General features: G+C 33.6%; 1 long non-coding RNA gene across 1 annotated transcript; it reads left to right on the forward strand.

The window, feature by feature from the left end:
* Positions 1 to 2,015: 2,015 nt before the first annotated feature.
* On the forward strand, positions 2,016 to 8,330 carry LOC128168914 (uncharacterized). Its single transcript, XR_008241475.1, has 3 exons — positions 2,016 to 2,196; positions 2,712 to 2,759; positions 8,083 to 8,330. It is a non-coding gene; the product is annotated as an uncharacterized LOC128168914 (long non-coding RNA).
* Positions 8,331 to 16,455: the final 8,125 nt, after the last annotated feature.

Consider the following 16,455-nt stretch of genomic DNA (forward strand, 5'->3'; position numbering starts at 1 on the left):
GATCAGAGTGGAGAATGTAAATTAACAATAAATAACTAATTTGACTGATAATGATAAATTCACGTGTACGTTTAGTATATGGTCACATTTCCTGTTATTTTTGACGAAATTGTCAACATAGAAAATAAAGATATATTTAGTTGATTAAATTGTCTGCTGGTTTCAAGTTTTTTGTAGACAAAACATTAATATTTGTCAGATTAAACAATGTGAAACTAGGTAGAACTTAGATTGGTCTGTTTGTACTGATTCATTTACTGGACAACCTTTGATGAAACCATTCTAATAAATCGGTTACTTCAAGGTCATTTCTGACAAGAATTATTTAACACGCCAGTTCAAAATATAGTTTCATTGCATTCCATCGAACTTCATTTATTATAATTATCAAAGTTGGGCCGTGAGTGAGGACTTTCACGTGAGGTTTCCCTCGGCGCTGCCCGCCCTAGGACTCTGATTAATGGGGAAGTGTTATCGCCCCTGAATGGCTTTTCTCTGGGCCATTTTCTGGATTCTGATAATAGATTACTTTATTATGCGGGACCTTGACTTATAACCCAATGTTTACAAATAGAATCTTAATTCATTGCATAAATGTCCTTGCCAATTCACTCCCGAATTCTTCAATAATTGGTGTAAGAATTACGGTATTGGCCTGAGTACGGGGAAAGTTCAAAGTAACATGACCTGTAATTTTTAGAATCATAGTTTGCTCCGAAACTCGCTATTATGATCATTTTGCATGAAATCGTATAACTAAAGCATTTATGATAAATAAGATGAAAATATATCATAAAGTGCTATCAAAAGAAAGCCTATGACAGAAATTTATAAACCATGAGTTTTTCTTAAAGTATCAATTGAGATTAAAAGATTGTTAATTTCGTTTTATTCTCGGATTTTAATGAGATTTTTCTTAAAAGCGTCCTTAAAATGTATTAGGATAATTACTTGTCAAGTATTTTATTAAACATTTTGAACTGTTATCATAGTTATGAAATAGAAAAGGTGATAAAAGTATTGTAGTTGTCTAAGTATATACCAAGGTTAATAATTATGATGATAATATTCATGAAGGGAGATAAAATATAATTGTAGTAACAGTTATTGAATTATGTTCAATATGATGACCACATTTGCAAAGGGTTATACGTATTTCTTAAACCCGATGAACCTTGAAAAAGAAGGCAGTCTAAGATCTACCAATTGCAATATAAAATTTAAAATTCCCGCATAGTTGTTGTACAAGTGCATTGGGAAGTATAGACCAAACTTTCCAAGGGTATAATATTCAGGAATTCTTAAAAACCATGAATATAAAATGATTTAGTTAACGTTTTCATATATTTTAATTGGCTCAGTATGTTTAGGACTTACGATATATCAAATTTTATTTATACTTTTTTTGGTATTTTTGTAAAACTAAAAGAACTATACAAAAAACATTCTTATACTGCACTGCTTTCGTACGACAGGAACCAGAGATCTTAAGTATTTGTTTTCTTGTCCAGTACTCAAGTGTAAAAATAAATAAAAAACATAAAATAAAAAAATACAGGCACATGATATTTGGATAATGCGTTCTCCAAACATTACTTTGATTGCAAATGAAATTATGGCAATAATGTCCATTGACTTGTAGCTTTAGGTCAGATAATAGTACAGATAATGGCAGACTCTCCTAAGTCTGGTCCACATCTTCTGTTGTCGCGTTGGACGCGAGAGTAAATGTCACACATTCCGGTTGTCCGGACAAATTTGGAATTTAGCGACTCTAATCTCCTTCTGGAATCTGGATTAGAAAGATTTGGTCAGTTATTTAGCTATCATGAAAACTAAAACTGTTTACAGAATTCTCCAACTCTACTTACTGAACAATTAACGTCAAAAAGTGAGCAATTTCACAGATTAACATTTACAGGGTTCGCATTAAATTTTCTTATATCTAGACAAAAGAGTCGCTTTGACCAAATTTTATCACTTCTTATCTGATCAGAAATAATTAAAATGTGGGTCGAGAACTGTAATTGTTAGATTACAAAACCTTGGATTATGAAAGGAGTTTTATTCAATAAAAGAGAAGGACACGGCATACGCAGTAACATATTGCCCAGAAATCTTCCAAGATGAAGCAGCCATTGGTTATGACGTTTGCTTTGATCTTCTGTGTTCTGACAGTTTCTGTACAGGGTGCATGTAAGTTACAACTAAAAAGGAGTTTAAAATATCTGTACTAAGGAATAGTTGATGATGCATATATATCTTAACATGGTCTCATTTGCGTTAAAGAAGATACTTTATGTTTCCCATTTATCGTTTATTAAGTGTCTGTAGTTGTTTTGTTGACTAACTTTGTGTTAACTCTTTGATTCCCAATTATTGTTTATTAAGTGCCTGTAGTTGTTTTGTTGACTAACTCTTTGATTCCCAATTATTGTTTTCTGTTTACCAACGTCTATTCGCGACCACTTTATTTCGCGATTAACTACCGATAGACTGGTTCGGGACACCTAATGTTCGCGGCAAAGCCTTATCTAGACCCGTGTTGTTATAACAACTATACCACAGCGACTAATTTGCGGCAGGATATATTCGCGTGGACCAAGCCCTCGCGAACCTCGCAAAAATTTATCGCACGCGAATAAAAGTATGTTTACTGTATTTAGCCCGTGTAGTTGTTCAGCTGACTGACTGTGTGCTTACTCTTGCAGCTTTACATGGTTTCCTGTTTTCGGAGGAATCAACGACGGACGGATCACGTACGTATTAAATAATATATATATATATATAATTATGTTTTCGCGTACTGTAACTGATATAATACATTTCTCATCACATACTGTTTCTAACATAATACTTGTCCGAGTACTTTTCAATTGAATTATATTATAACGTGACTATGTAATGTTCATAGGAATTAAATAATTTATACAACACTTATCTATTTAATAAAATTCCTCATCACGTATACGAATTAAGTTATCTCTATAACAGCGTATACCTATCTACATGTAATATAATACCCGATAGCTTTCAAATCAATTAATATAACAATATTATATCATGATCTAATCATGATTTAACAATCTACGAAGGTATCAAAATTTTATAATAAATTTTCTTTTTGTTTTGACGTACGTATTGAATAATTAAGGTAGTACAAAACAGATAAGCTAAATTTTTCCTATCATTCAATTTTTCTGATATTTTTATTTTTTTTTTCTTTGAAATGAAATCTTTTAATACGTAAAATTTGAAGAAAAAAAATCCGACCTCACAACTTTTGCCCACATCGCCCCAAACCTACCATTGAAATCCCCCTTAAGTGGAGTGTAAAATAAAATAGTCATTGTTATAATTTTCTATGCCATTAAGTTATTTTTCAAGATATTACAAATATTTGTGCTGCTATTTAAACAGGAGACCTTCTTGTTACTTAATAATACCGAAATAAATTCTAACTTGTAAGTTAAGATAATTTCTCTTGCAATATAATGTAAAACTAGTGCTTGTAAATACTCTTTTAAGACGAAAATTTGCAGCACTTAACGGTCTCTAAAAAGAAAATGTATAATTCAAATTTGAATGAAATTTAACAGTATGTTTTTCATGACCCTGTAATTAAAATATATCAAAATAAAGAAAATTTAACAATTGGTTTTAGATAATTTAAGGTTTAAGTATGTTAGACGGAGGTATAAATTGATAAAATCCCAGATGACGTCATCATATTTGACTTTTGACCTGTTGATATGACCTTGAAATTTGTTTGACATAAAGCTTAAACACTGGTGGTGGTTATGTCTAAATTTCAGGTCTTTACTTTGAAAAGAACACAAGTTACGCATTTTTAAATGATATAAGGCTAAATTGCACAAAAATCATATGAACACCATCCAAATGTATGTTTCAAAACTATCGAAATATGATGTATCCTAAATTTATTTGGCATTGAGTAATTGATGGGTATGATTTATATTTTTTTTCTTAAGATAATGGACTGAAATTCATTTTTACATAATATTTAGTCATTATTTTGTGTATTTCAGAAAATATTTTAAATAAATAATTTCAGGGGTGTTTCGTACTACCTTAATTGATCAAAGTCATACGTAGGTATCAAATACTGTCTTTTTATGTAATCACATACATCTCCAAAACGTTATCTGTCCGCGCAACTACTTATCAAAAACGTTTTGGGTAATTACGTACTTGTTTAATACTTGTTTTAGATTGTAATCGTCTCAAAAAAATTGTTTTGACCTACGTATTGATTAATGTAGTCACGTACATAAATTAATCAAATTTTTCAGTGTGAAATACGTATCAAAATACCTTATGTTATCTTGCACATCTCCAAAACTTAAGGTGATTAATAATCTATGTAACCACAAAAAATTATCTGATAAAATATGTGTCAACATGCATACATCAAAGAATTCACGTAATCACTGGCGTAAATTACGTACGTTTACAATATTTACCGATTCACGTACTTCTCAAATACTTTGTTATCACGTTCTTTTCCAGTTCTTTACATGACGCATCAAATAATTGTTTACCATACGTGTGTATGTTTTACGTTATCACGCACGTATCAAATAAAATATCTATGCAATGACTCGTTTCTTCAAGATCAATACCGAGAGAAAATGAAATAGGCAAAAATCTTTTTTTAATAGTTTATTGGTTGACATTAGGTAGAATCTATTGATTTATATTTATTGATTAAAAGAATAACACTATTATATTTTCATGTTAAATGCTAAAATCTGATTATAGTTTAGACGCAGTTGATAATCCATTTTATTACCTAATCAAAGGGATTTTGTTGTTCTATTACAAATTAAATATTTGCGTCTATTTTGAACTGCCGGTCAATAGACTGCGATCTATTAGATCGCCGGTCAATAGACTGCGATCTATTGGACCGCCGGTCAATAGACTGTGATCTATTGGACCGGCAACGTATATCAGAACGCGTGTATGTTATACATGTAATGTTACATCCTTTCTCAGGGAATGTATTTTCCTTTACATAAACACTGTTTTAAGTACAAAATTCATTGTTATCAAAATGGAGTATCAAATAATCAACAGTTTTAAAGCCTCATATATTAAGGTAAAAGACTATTTAAAATCTAATGGGTTGAAGACTCCTCCTTCTTTGTGTAAACTACATGTAATATTAAACTGAGATGTTGTAATGCATGCAACAAGTTTGGTGCATGTAAAAGATGAAAAAAAATCTTAGTATATTGCATAATGGCACGAAAACCATCTGCAATATGCAAATTGTAAACCCAGAAAACTAAAAAAGGAATTAGGTAATAAAACAATTAGGTAATAAAACAATTATTTAATGCTTGAACAGTCAATAGACCAGAATTTTTTCCCTTGGTGCAGGGAACAGCTCAGTATGATCTATTGCCCTCGGCCGTTGGCCTCGGGCAATAGATCATACTGAGCTGTTCCCTGCACCTCGGGAAAATATTCTGGTCTATTGACTGCTTAAGCATTAAATAATTGTATACTATTGCCCTCAGCGTTAGCAACACATTTGGCAACGGGTTACACAACACGGGTAGCACGGGTGATACGCATTGTTACATGAGTGTAAATTTGCGCGTACGGTTTGCCGTAGAATTCATAATGTCATTTCTATCAAAAACCAGTAAAATTTTCAACATTCAGCATTATAAAATAAATAGTGCCTGTTTGGGAAGGTAACAGTTGAATTTGACACCCCTCGAAAACCATAGTCAACCTCCGCTTCGCGTCAGTTGACAATGGTTTTCTCGGGGTGTCATTTTCAAATGTTACCCTTCCAAACAGGCACTTATTATGTAATAAGCATCAATAGAGTCAAAATGACATCATGAAAATCAAGTATTTTCCATCTCAATTATTGTTGTAATGATTGTATTTTCCCTGGGTCGAGGGCGAAACTCCAATAGAACGAATCCCCCTGAAAAAATGTACAAAATATTGCACCCTTCTTACTCAAAATTTAGCCAAAAACAACGTTTAAAATGCAAATAGAATTTCTAGGAATTGATGTAAGAGGGGGAGATTAGTTTATAAATAAAGCTATTTAAGGTTAAAGGAAAAAGCCCATTTAACCCCTTCTCCGTGATCACGTATTTTAATGCATGAAGCGTTATGAAGCAGTCAGACACTTAAATGCATAATGATATCGTTATATTTACCAAGTATTATTCCCTCTATTTCTTACGAAAACTTATAGTCAATTCATAGCTCTATATATACATCTACCAAGCATAATTTCCTCTATTTCTTACTTACGGAAACTTTTAGTTAATTCATAGCTCTATAGAAACAGCCAGACTAAAATCTACACGCCCTATTTATCGATTGGTCGAAATCTACAGCGGCTGAAAGTGACAGGAACCTACAGCGACGTTAGTAAAATCCCGGACTGCACGAAATAATCATGACGATGCCAGACTCAAAGTCTCACAGGAGACGATTTGGTTGTTTCTTTTAGCTAACGTACTTTTGTAGATTAACAGTAATTTAGTGAATTTTACTAACTTTTCATAATCAGTTTTTTAATTTGTTAAAGAAAGATATAAATATAAACAATAAAATGCTTTCTTTGATGATTCATGCGGGTTATGAAGGTAGCGATCATTGCAGGAAAAATTTACAACGCGGGTTATGTATTTTTTCCTGCAATGTCGCTACCTTCATATCCCGAATGAATCACCAAAAAAGCATTTTATTGTTTAAATAGAAACATCCAGGCTGAAATCTACACGCCCCGTTCATCGATTGGTCGAAATCGTCAGCGGCTGAAATTGAGAAGAAATTAACAGGTCTGAAATTGACACGCCATCTTTATCAATTGGTCTAAACTTACAGTGATCTACGAAATATCACGGACTGCACGAAATAATCATGATGATGTCGGACTCAAAGTCTCACAGGAGATGATTCGGCTGTTTCTTTTAGCTAACGTACTTATGTACATTAACTGTAATTTAGTGAATTTTACTTACTTTTCATAATCAATTTATTAATTAGGTAAAAGAAAGATGTTAATATAAACAATAAAATGCTTTGTTTGATGATTCATGCGGGTTATGAAGGTAGCGATCATTGCAGAAAAAAATTACATAAGCCGCGTTAGCGGGTTTATATTATTTCTGCAATGTCGCTACCTTCATATCCCGAATGAATCACCAAAGAAATCATTTTATTGTTTAAATGACACAGTCACAGACTTTAATGCAGATATGGTTCTGACGGACGCAATCATGCGCTTTATTAATACGGGGTATACCGTTGAAAGGACCTTTATAGGGTCTGAGTTCAACATTTTTTTATAGATTGATTTTGTGAGGCATTTTGAATTACTGACCAAGATCTGAATGTTAGAAGTCAAATTACAGTAAGATACTGAGGTCAACATTCATTCTTGTGTAAACAAAGCCCGAGATTTTCTCTTGTTTCAAAAATAATGTACAGAAAGGTATTTACCGTATCTTGATCATAATGACTCGTGACAAACAAGATAAACAGCCTCAATGTGTTCATTGATAATATTATCAACAAAAGAAAATAAAATTTGTTTGAACCTTTAATATCAACACATGACATTCTTTAACATTAACAAGACCCCAGCTGTGTTTACAATACAAAGAATTCTAAACTCTGTATTTCGCATGCAACTCAATATTTGAGAACCACATGTTTGAATAGCATTAAAAATAATCAAATTAAACATTACTGACATTAAAACCACGCGCGGATCCAGTTCTGACATTGGGTCGCCCGATTCGTTCGTTGACATTGAGCGACAAGTGTTACTGTTGATGGCTGCTCAGCCACTCTGAGTGTCTTCAATAACTGTTCAGGTAGCTTTAGACATGCGATTTGAATGCATTAAATATCTGTTAGGTTTTTAATCAATATCATCCTTTTCCATATCATAAATAGTCATAAAGAAATAGTTGACCGGGTTTTTTTTTTCGACGCTTCAAATAAATGTACAATGCACTGTATATCTACACTCAGTACAGGGGATCGCCATTATGTCGGTGAATTTCTCGTTCACAGAAACCTGCTTTGAAGTCCACGATATGCACCATTGCCTGGGATGTTTCTACAACGCACACCAACACCAGTGCTGCTGTCCCAACAAACGATGACGTCACCAGCCAGTGACTCTGAACATTCAATGCAGCGATTTTACGATTGTTTAACTTGTATATATTCTTATATATATAAACGTGTGGCGGCCTACATGTAGATATGTGTTTAATCTATATTTTGTATTTAGATGTTATAAAAAAATGTTTTCATTTTTTGTTCGTTTTTATTTTCATATAACGCAAATCTGGGAAATAGTTTTAGAGTGGTATGGGACACCTCCATATTGTGACGTATTGTTTATTTCGAAAATGAAGTGTTATTATATGAGTAGTTTCTTTCCCAACATAGTCACCTAACAGCGTTGCACAAAGGGTGAGAGGATTTACTACGAATCTGTAAATCATGAGTTAGAATCCCGCTGGGGGGTTTACAATATTTACCTCTCCAAATATTTTTTAAAGCTACTTTTTGGCTAAAAATTGTTAAATTTCAAAATTCTAAATCGGAGAAAGTATTCTAATTATAATGTACCTTAATCCACATTAATATCGAAAGATATCCCATACAACCTTAAGGGTTATCTTTACTCAGTGCAGTGAATGAAATTGGAAAGTAAAGTGTCAATGAATTTCAGATTTCATTTTGAATACTTTGTGTAAGTCAGTTATATTTTCAGATAATTTGCTGATATGCAATTAGAAAAAAAAATAATTCCAGATAGCATACATGTGACGTCACATAATTTCACTATCACACCCCCCCCCCCCCCCCGGCCAAATAAAACCCGGACAACAATAGTTATTTCACACTATTAAAGGCTTAAAGTTCATATTAGTAGTTTTTATCAATAATGTAATATCTTATAAAACTGATAAAGTAAATCCGGAATAAATTAAATTAAAATTTGAAGTTTAATCTACACTGTAATTACATGAAAAAAGAAAAACTATCCTTATTTTACGGTTTTCCACTTCCCATAATTATAATCTTATTTGTTACAATTGCAAAATTAAAATGCTCTCTTTAGATAGTAAAATTCTAAGGGATTATTCAGAGGTCATTGGACTGCAGCATGAAAAGTCGGAGCCGGGTTATTGATTAAAGCTTGAGCGAAATCCTAAACCGGTCTTTTATAAATGTCCCTTAATTGTTTATGTCAACGTAAAAATTAAAGTCAGCATTTTCTTAAATATGATGCACTGATACACAGAGCATTTGTCTTACATTCTATTATATCTCTGGGTGTGTTTCGATCTTCAATTTATATCAATGTTCATCTTGCACTGATGCCAAATTGTCCATCTTATCTCAAAATAAGATTGTCATACTCGCATAAATCTCAAAGTGTCCTTTCTATACGTAAAAGTTCGTCGTCCACAGACATTTCAGTGTATGTCTTACATCAAAGTGACTGTGTCTGTCTTACATTGATGTCAGTGCTTTACATTGATGTTGGCGAATTTGCCCTACACTGATGGCAGTGTCTTATATTTATGTCAATGTGTCAATCCAACATTGGTGTCAGTGTCTGTCTTATATTCAGGACATGGAAGTCCGTGTGTTTGTCTAAGATTGATGTCAATGCCTGTCATTTATGTCAATGTGTCTGTCATATATTGATGCTAGTTTGCGTCTGATACATTGATGTAAGTGTGTTTGATACATTGATGTCAGTGTGTTTGATACATTGATGTCAATGCCTGTCATTTATGTCAATGTGTCTGTCATATATTGATGCTAGTGTGTGTCTTATACATTGATGTGTGTCTTTTATTGATGTCAGTATGTCTAATACATTGATGTCAGTATGTCTGTCCTTCATTAATGTTAGTGTGTCTGTCTAACATTAATGTTAGTGTGTCTGTCTAACATTAATGTTAGTGTGTCTGTCTAACATTAATGTTAGTGGGTCTGTCTAACATTAACGCTAGTGGGTCTGTCTAACATTAATGTTAGTGTGTCTGTCTAACATTAATGTTAGTGTGTCTGTCTAACATTAATGTTAGTGTGTCTGTCTAACATTAATGTTAGTGTGTCTGTCCTTCATTGATGTTAGTGTGTCTGTCTTACATTAATGTTAGTGTGTCTGTCTAACATTGATGTTAGTGTGTCTGTCTAACATTAATGTTAGTGTGTCTGTCTAACATTGATGTTAGTGTGTCTGTCTTACATTAATGTTAGTGTGTCTGTCTAACATTAATGTTAGTGTGTCTGTCTAACATTAATGTTAGTGTGTCTGTCTAACATTAATGTTAGTGTGTCTGTCTAACATTAATGTTAGTGTGTCTGTCTAACATTGATGTTTGTGTGTCTGTCTAACATTGATGTTAGTGTGTCTGTCTAACATTGATGTTAGTGTGTCTGTCTAACATTGATGTTAGTGTGTCTGTCTTACATTAATGTTAGTGTGTCTGTCTAACATTAATGTTAGTGTGTCTGTCTAACATTAATGTTAGTGTGTCTGTCTAACATTAATGTTAGTGTGTCTGTCTAACATTAATGTTAGTGTGTCTGTCTAACATTAATGTTAGTGTGTCTGTCTAACATTAATGTTAGTGTGTCTGTCTTACATTGACGTTAGTGTGTCTGTCTAACATTGACGTTAGTGTGTCTGTCTAACATTAACGTTAGTGGGTCTGTCTAACATTGACGTTAGTGGGTCTGTCTAACATTAACGTTAGTGTGTCTGTCTAACATTGACGTTAGTGGGTCTGTCTTACATTGACGTTAGTGTGTCTGTCTAACATTAATGTTAGTGTGTCTGTCTAACATTAATGTTAGTGGGTCTGTCTAACATAAATGTTAGTGGGTCTGTCTAACATTAACGCTAGTGGGTCTGTCTAACATTAACGTTAGTGTGTCTGTCTAACATTAACGTTAGTGTGTCTGTCTAACATTAACGTTAGTGTGTCTGTCTAACATTAATGTTAGTGTGTCTGTCTAACATTAACGTTAGTGTGTCTGTCTAACATTAATGTTAGTGTGTCTGTCTAACATTAATGTTAGTGTGTCTGTCTAACATTAATGTTAGTGTGTCTGTCTAACATTAATGTTAGTGTGTCTGTCTAACATTAACGTTAGTGTGTCTGTCTAACATTAATGTTAGTGTGTCTGTCTAACATTGATGTTAGTGTGTCTGTCTAACATTAATGTTAGTGTGTCTGTCTAACATTCATGTTAGTGTGTCTGTCTAACATTAACGTTAGTGTGTCTGTCTTACATTGACGTTAGTGTGTCTGTCTAACATTAATATTAGTGTGTCTGTCTAACATTGATGTTAGTGTGTCTGTCTAACATTAACGTTAGTGTGTCTGTCTAACATTAACGTTAGTGTGTCTGTCTTACATTGACGTTGTCTGTCTTACATTAATGTTAGTGTGTCTGTCTAACATTAACGTTAGTGTGTCTGTCCAACATTAATGTTAGTGTGTCTGTCTAACATTAATGTTAGTGTGTCTGTCTTACATTAACGTTAGTGTGTCTGTCTAACATTAACGTTAGTGTGTCTGTCTAACATTAATGTTAGTGTGTCTGTCTAACATTAATGTCAGTGTGTCTGTCTAACATTAATTTTAGTGTGTCTGTCTAACATTAATGTCAGTGTGTCTGTCTAACATTAATGTTAGTGTGTCTAACATTAACGTTAGTGTGTCTGTCTAACATTAATATTAGTGTGTCTGTCTAACATTAATGTTAGTGTGTCTGTCTAACATTAATGTTAGTGTGTCTGTCTTACATTGACGTTAGTGTGTCTGTCTAACATTAACGTTAGTGTGTCTGTCTAACATTGATGTTAGTGTGTCTGTCTAACATTGATGTTAGTGTGTCTGTCTTACATTAATGTTAGTGTGACTGTCTAACATTAATGTTAGTGTGTCTGTCTAACATTAAAGTTAGTGTGTCTGTCTTACATTAATGTTAGTGTGTCTGTCTAACATTAATGTTAGTGTGTCTGTCTAACATTAATGTTAGTGTGTCTGTCTAACATTAATGTTAGTGTGTCTGTCTAACATTAATGTTAGTGTGTCTGTCTAACATTAATGTTAGTGGGTCTGTCTAACATTAACGCTAGTGGGTCTGTCTAACATTAATGTTAGTGTGTCTGTCTAACATTAATGTTAGTGTGTCTGTCTAACATTAATGTTAGTGTGTCTGTCTAACATTAATGTTAGTGTGTCTGTCCTTCATTGATGTTAGTGTGTCTGTCTTACATTAATGTTAGTGTGTCTGTCTAACATTGATGTTAGTGTGTCTGTCTAACATTAATGTTAGTGTGTCTGTCTAACATTAATGTTAGTGTGTCTGTCTAACATTAATGTTAGTGTGTCTGTCTAACATTAATGTTAGTGTGTCTGTCTAACATTAATGTTAGTGTGTCTGTCTTACATTAATGTTAGTGTGTCTGTCTAACATTAATGTTAGTGTGTCTGTCTAACATTAATGTTAGTGTGTCTGTCTAACATTAATGTTAGTGTGTCTGTCTAACATTAATGTTAGTGTGTCTGTCTAACATTGATGTTTGTGTGTCTGTCTAACATTGATGTTAGTGTGTCTGTCTAACATTGATGTTAGTGTGTCTGTCTAACATTGATGTTAGTGTGTCTGTCTTACATTAATGTTAGTGTGTCTGTCTAACATTAATGTTAGTGTGTCTGTCTAACATTAATGTTAGTGTGTCTGTCTAACATTAATGTTAGTGTGTCTGTCTAACATTAATGTTAGTGTGTCTGTCTAACATTAATGTTAGTGTGTCTGTCTAACATTAATGTTAGTGTGTCTGTCTTACATTAACGTTAGTGTGTCTGTCTAACATTGACGTTAGTGTGTCTGTCTAACATTAACGTTAGTGGGTCTGTCTAACATTGACGTTAGTGGGTCTGTCTTACATTAACGTTAGTGTGTCTGTCTAACATTGACGTTAGTGGGTCTGTCTTACATTGACGTTAGTGTGTCTGTCTAACATTAATGTTAGTGTGTCTGTCTAACATTAATGTTAGTGGGTCTGTCTAACATAAATGTTAGTGGGTCTGTCTAACATTAACGCTAGTAGGTCTGTCTAACATTAACGTTAGTGTGTCTGTCTAACATTAACGTTAGTGTGTCTGTCTAACATTAACGTTAGTGTGTCTGTCTAACATTAATGTTAGTGTGTCTGTCTAACATTAATGTTAGTGTGTCTGTCTAACATTAATGTTAGTGTGTCTGTCTAACATTAATGTTAGTGTGTCTGTCTAACATTAATGTTAGTGTGTCTGTCTAACATTAACGTTAGTGTGTCTGTCTAACATTAATGTTAGTGTGTCTGTCTAACATTGATGTTAGTGTGTCTGTCTAACATTAATGTTAGTGTGTCTGTCTAACATTCATGTTAGTGTGTCTGTCTAACATTAACGTTAGTGTGTCTGTCTTACATTGACGTTAGTGTGTCTGTCTAACATTAATATTAGTGTGTCTGTCTAACATTAATGTTAGTGTGTCTGTCTAACATTAATGTTAGTGTGTCTGTCTAACATTAATGTTAGTGTGTCTGTCTAACATTAATGTTAGTGTGTCTGTCTAACATTAACGTTAGTGTGTCTGTCTAACATTAATGTTAGTGTGTCTGTCTAACATTGATGTTAGTGTGTCTGTCTAACATTAATGTTAGTGTGTCTGTCTAACATTCATGTTAGTGTGTCTGTCTAACATTAACGTTAGTGTGTCTGTCTTACATTGACGTTAGTGTGTCTGTCTAACATTAATATTAGTGTGTCTGTCTAACATTGATGTTAGTGTGTCTGTCTAACATTAACGTTAGTGTGTCTGTCTAACATTAACGTTAGTGTGTCTGTCTTACATTGACGTTGTCTGTCTTACATTAATGTTAGTGTGTCTGTCTAACATTAACGTTAGTGTGTCTGTCCAACATTAATGTTAGTGTGTCTGTCTAACATTAATGTTAGTGTGTCTGTCTTACATTAACGTTAGTGTGTCTGTCTAACATTAACGTTAGTGTGTCTGTCTAACATTAATGTTAGTGTGTATGTCTAACATTAATGTCAGTGTGTCTGTCTAACATTAATTTTAGTGTGTCTGTCTAACATTAATGTCAGTGTGTCTGTCTAACATTAATGTTAGTGTGTCTAACATTAACGTTAGTGTGTCTGTCTAACATTAATGTTAGTGTGTCTGTCTAACATTAATGTTAGTGTGTCTGTCTAACATTAATGTTAGTGTGTCTGTCTTACATTGACGTTAGTGTGTCTGTCTAACATTAACGTTAGTGTGTCTGTCTAACATTGATGTTAGTGGGTCTGTCTAACATTAATGTTAGTGTGTCTGTCTAACATTGATGTTAGTGGGTCTGTCTTACATTAACGTTAGTGTGTCTGTCTAACATTAAAGTTAGTGTGTCTGTCTTACATTAATGTTAGTGTGTCTGTCTAACATTAATGTTAGTGTGTCTGTCTAACATTAATGTTAGTGTGTCTGTCTAACATTAATGTTAGTGTGTCTGTCTAACATTAATGTTAGTGTGTCTGTCTAACATTAACGTTAGTGTGTCTGTCTAACATTAACGTTAGTGTGTCTGTCTAACATTAACGTTAGTGTGTCTGTCTAACATTAACGTTAGTGTGTCTGTCTAACATTAATGTTAGTGTGTCTGTCTAACATTAATTTTAGTGGGTCTGTCTAACATTAATGTTAGTGTCTGTCTTACACGGATGAGTGTCTGTTTTACAATGGTGTCGGTGTGTCTGCATTACATTGATTTCAGTATGTTTATCATATATATTTGTCAATCTGTTAGTCTTACATTGATGTCAGTCTTACATTGATATCAGTGTCTGTCTTACTTTGATGTTATTGTATGTATTTTTTTGATATCAGTCTGTCTATCTTACACGTGTATTACAATGATACCGGTGTCATTCTTAAATGAATGTCATTGTGTCCGTCTTACATTAATGTCAGTGTTTTTATATGAATGACATTTTGTCTGTTTTACATTGATGTCGTTGTGTCTGTCTTATATTGGTGACAGTGTGTTTTACATACGTGTCAATGTGTTGTCCTACAAAGAATTAAGTATGTCTGTCTTACAATGATGGCAGTGTCTGTAATACATTCATAACAGTGTTTTACATTCATGTCAGTGTGTCCGTCTTATATTGGCGACAGTGTTCGTTGTACACTGATGTCAATCTGTCTGTCTTACGTTGGTGACAATGTGTCTGTTTATATTGGTGACTGTTTGTCTTATTATAGTGACAGTGCCTGTCTTACATTAATGTCAGTGTATGTTGTACTCTGATGTCATTGTACACTAATGTCAATTGTCTTTTGGACACAGATGTCAGTGTGTGTGTATATGTGTGACAGTGTCTGTCTTATATTGATGTCGTTGTGTCCATCTTATATTGGTGGCAGTGTCTGTCTGATATTGATGTCGTTGTGTCCATCTTATATTGGTGACAATGTCTGCCTGATATTGTTGACAGTGTGTCTGTCTTATATTGATGTCGGTGTGTCTGTCTTATATTGGTGACAGTTTCTCATATTGATGTCGTTGTGTCCGTCTTATATTGGTGAGTGTCTGTCTGATATTGATATCGTTGTGTCCATCTTATATTGGTGACACTGTCTGTCTGATATTGATGTCGTTGTGTCCATCTTATATTGGTGACACTGTCTGTCTGATATTGATGTCGGTGTGTCCGTCTTATATTGGTGACAGTGTCTGTCTGATATTGATGTCCATGTGTCTGTCTTATATTGGTGACAGTGTCTGTCTGATATTGATGTCGGTGTGTCCGTCTTAAACTGGTGACAGTGTCTGTCTGATATTGATGTCGTTGTGTCTGTCTTATATTGGGGACAGTGTCTTATATTGATGTCACTGTGTCCGTCTTATATTGGTGAAAGTGTCTGTCTGATATTGATGTCGTTGTGTCTGTCTCATATTGGTGACAGGGTCTGTATTATATTGGTGTCGATGTGTCCGTCTTATATTGGTGACAGTGTCTGTTGTACACTGATGTCATTGTACACAAATGCCAGTTTGTCTTTGGTACACTGATGTCAGTGTGCCTGTCTTACATTGGTGTCAGTGTGTCTGATCTACATTAATATATAAAGTGAGTGTCCAACAATGATGTCAATTTATTTGTATTTCTCTAATGTCAGTGTCTGCCTTGTATTAATGACAATGTTTCTGTCTTATATTGATGTCAGTTTGTTTTTTGTACTTGGATGTCAGTATGTCTGCCTTTTATTGGTGACAGTGGATGTTGTACACTGATCATGATGTCATTCTACACTGTCAGTGTCTTTTGTACGCTGATGTCAGTGTGCCTT

The sequence above is a fragment of the Crassostrea angulata genome, unplaced genomic scaffold (assembly GCF_025612915.1).
Source record: "Crassostrea angulata isolate pt1a10 unplaced genomic scaffold, ASM2561291v2 HiC_scaffold_67, whole genome shotgun sequence".
NCBI lineage: Eukaryota > Metazoa > Mollusca > Bivalvia > Ostreida > Ostreidae > Magallana > Magallana angulata.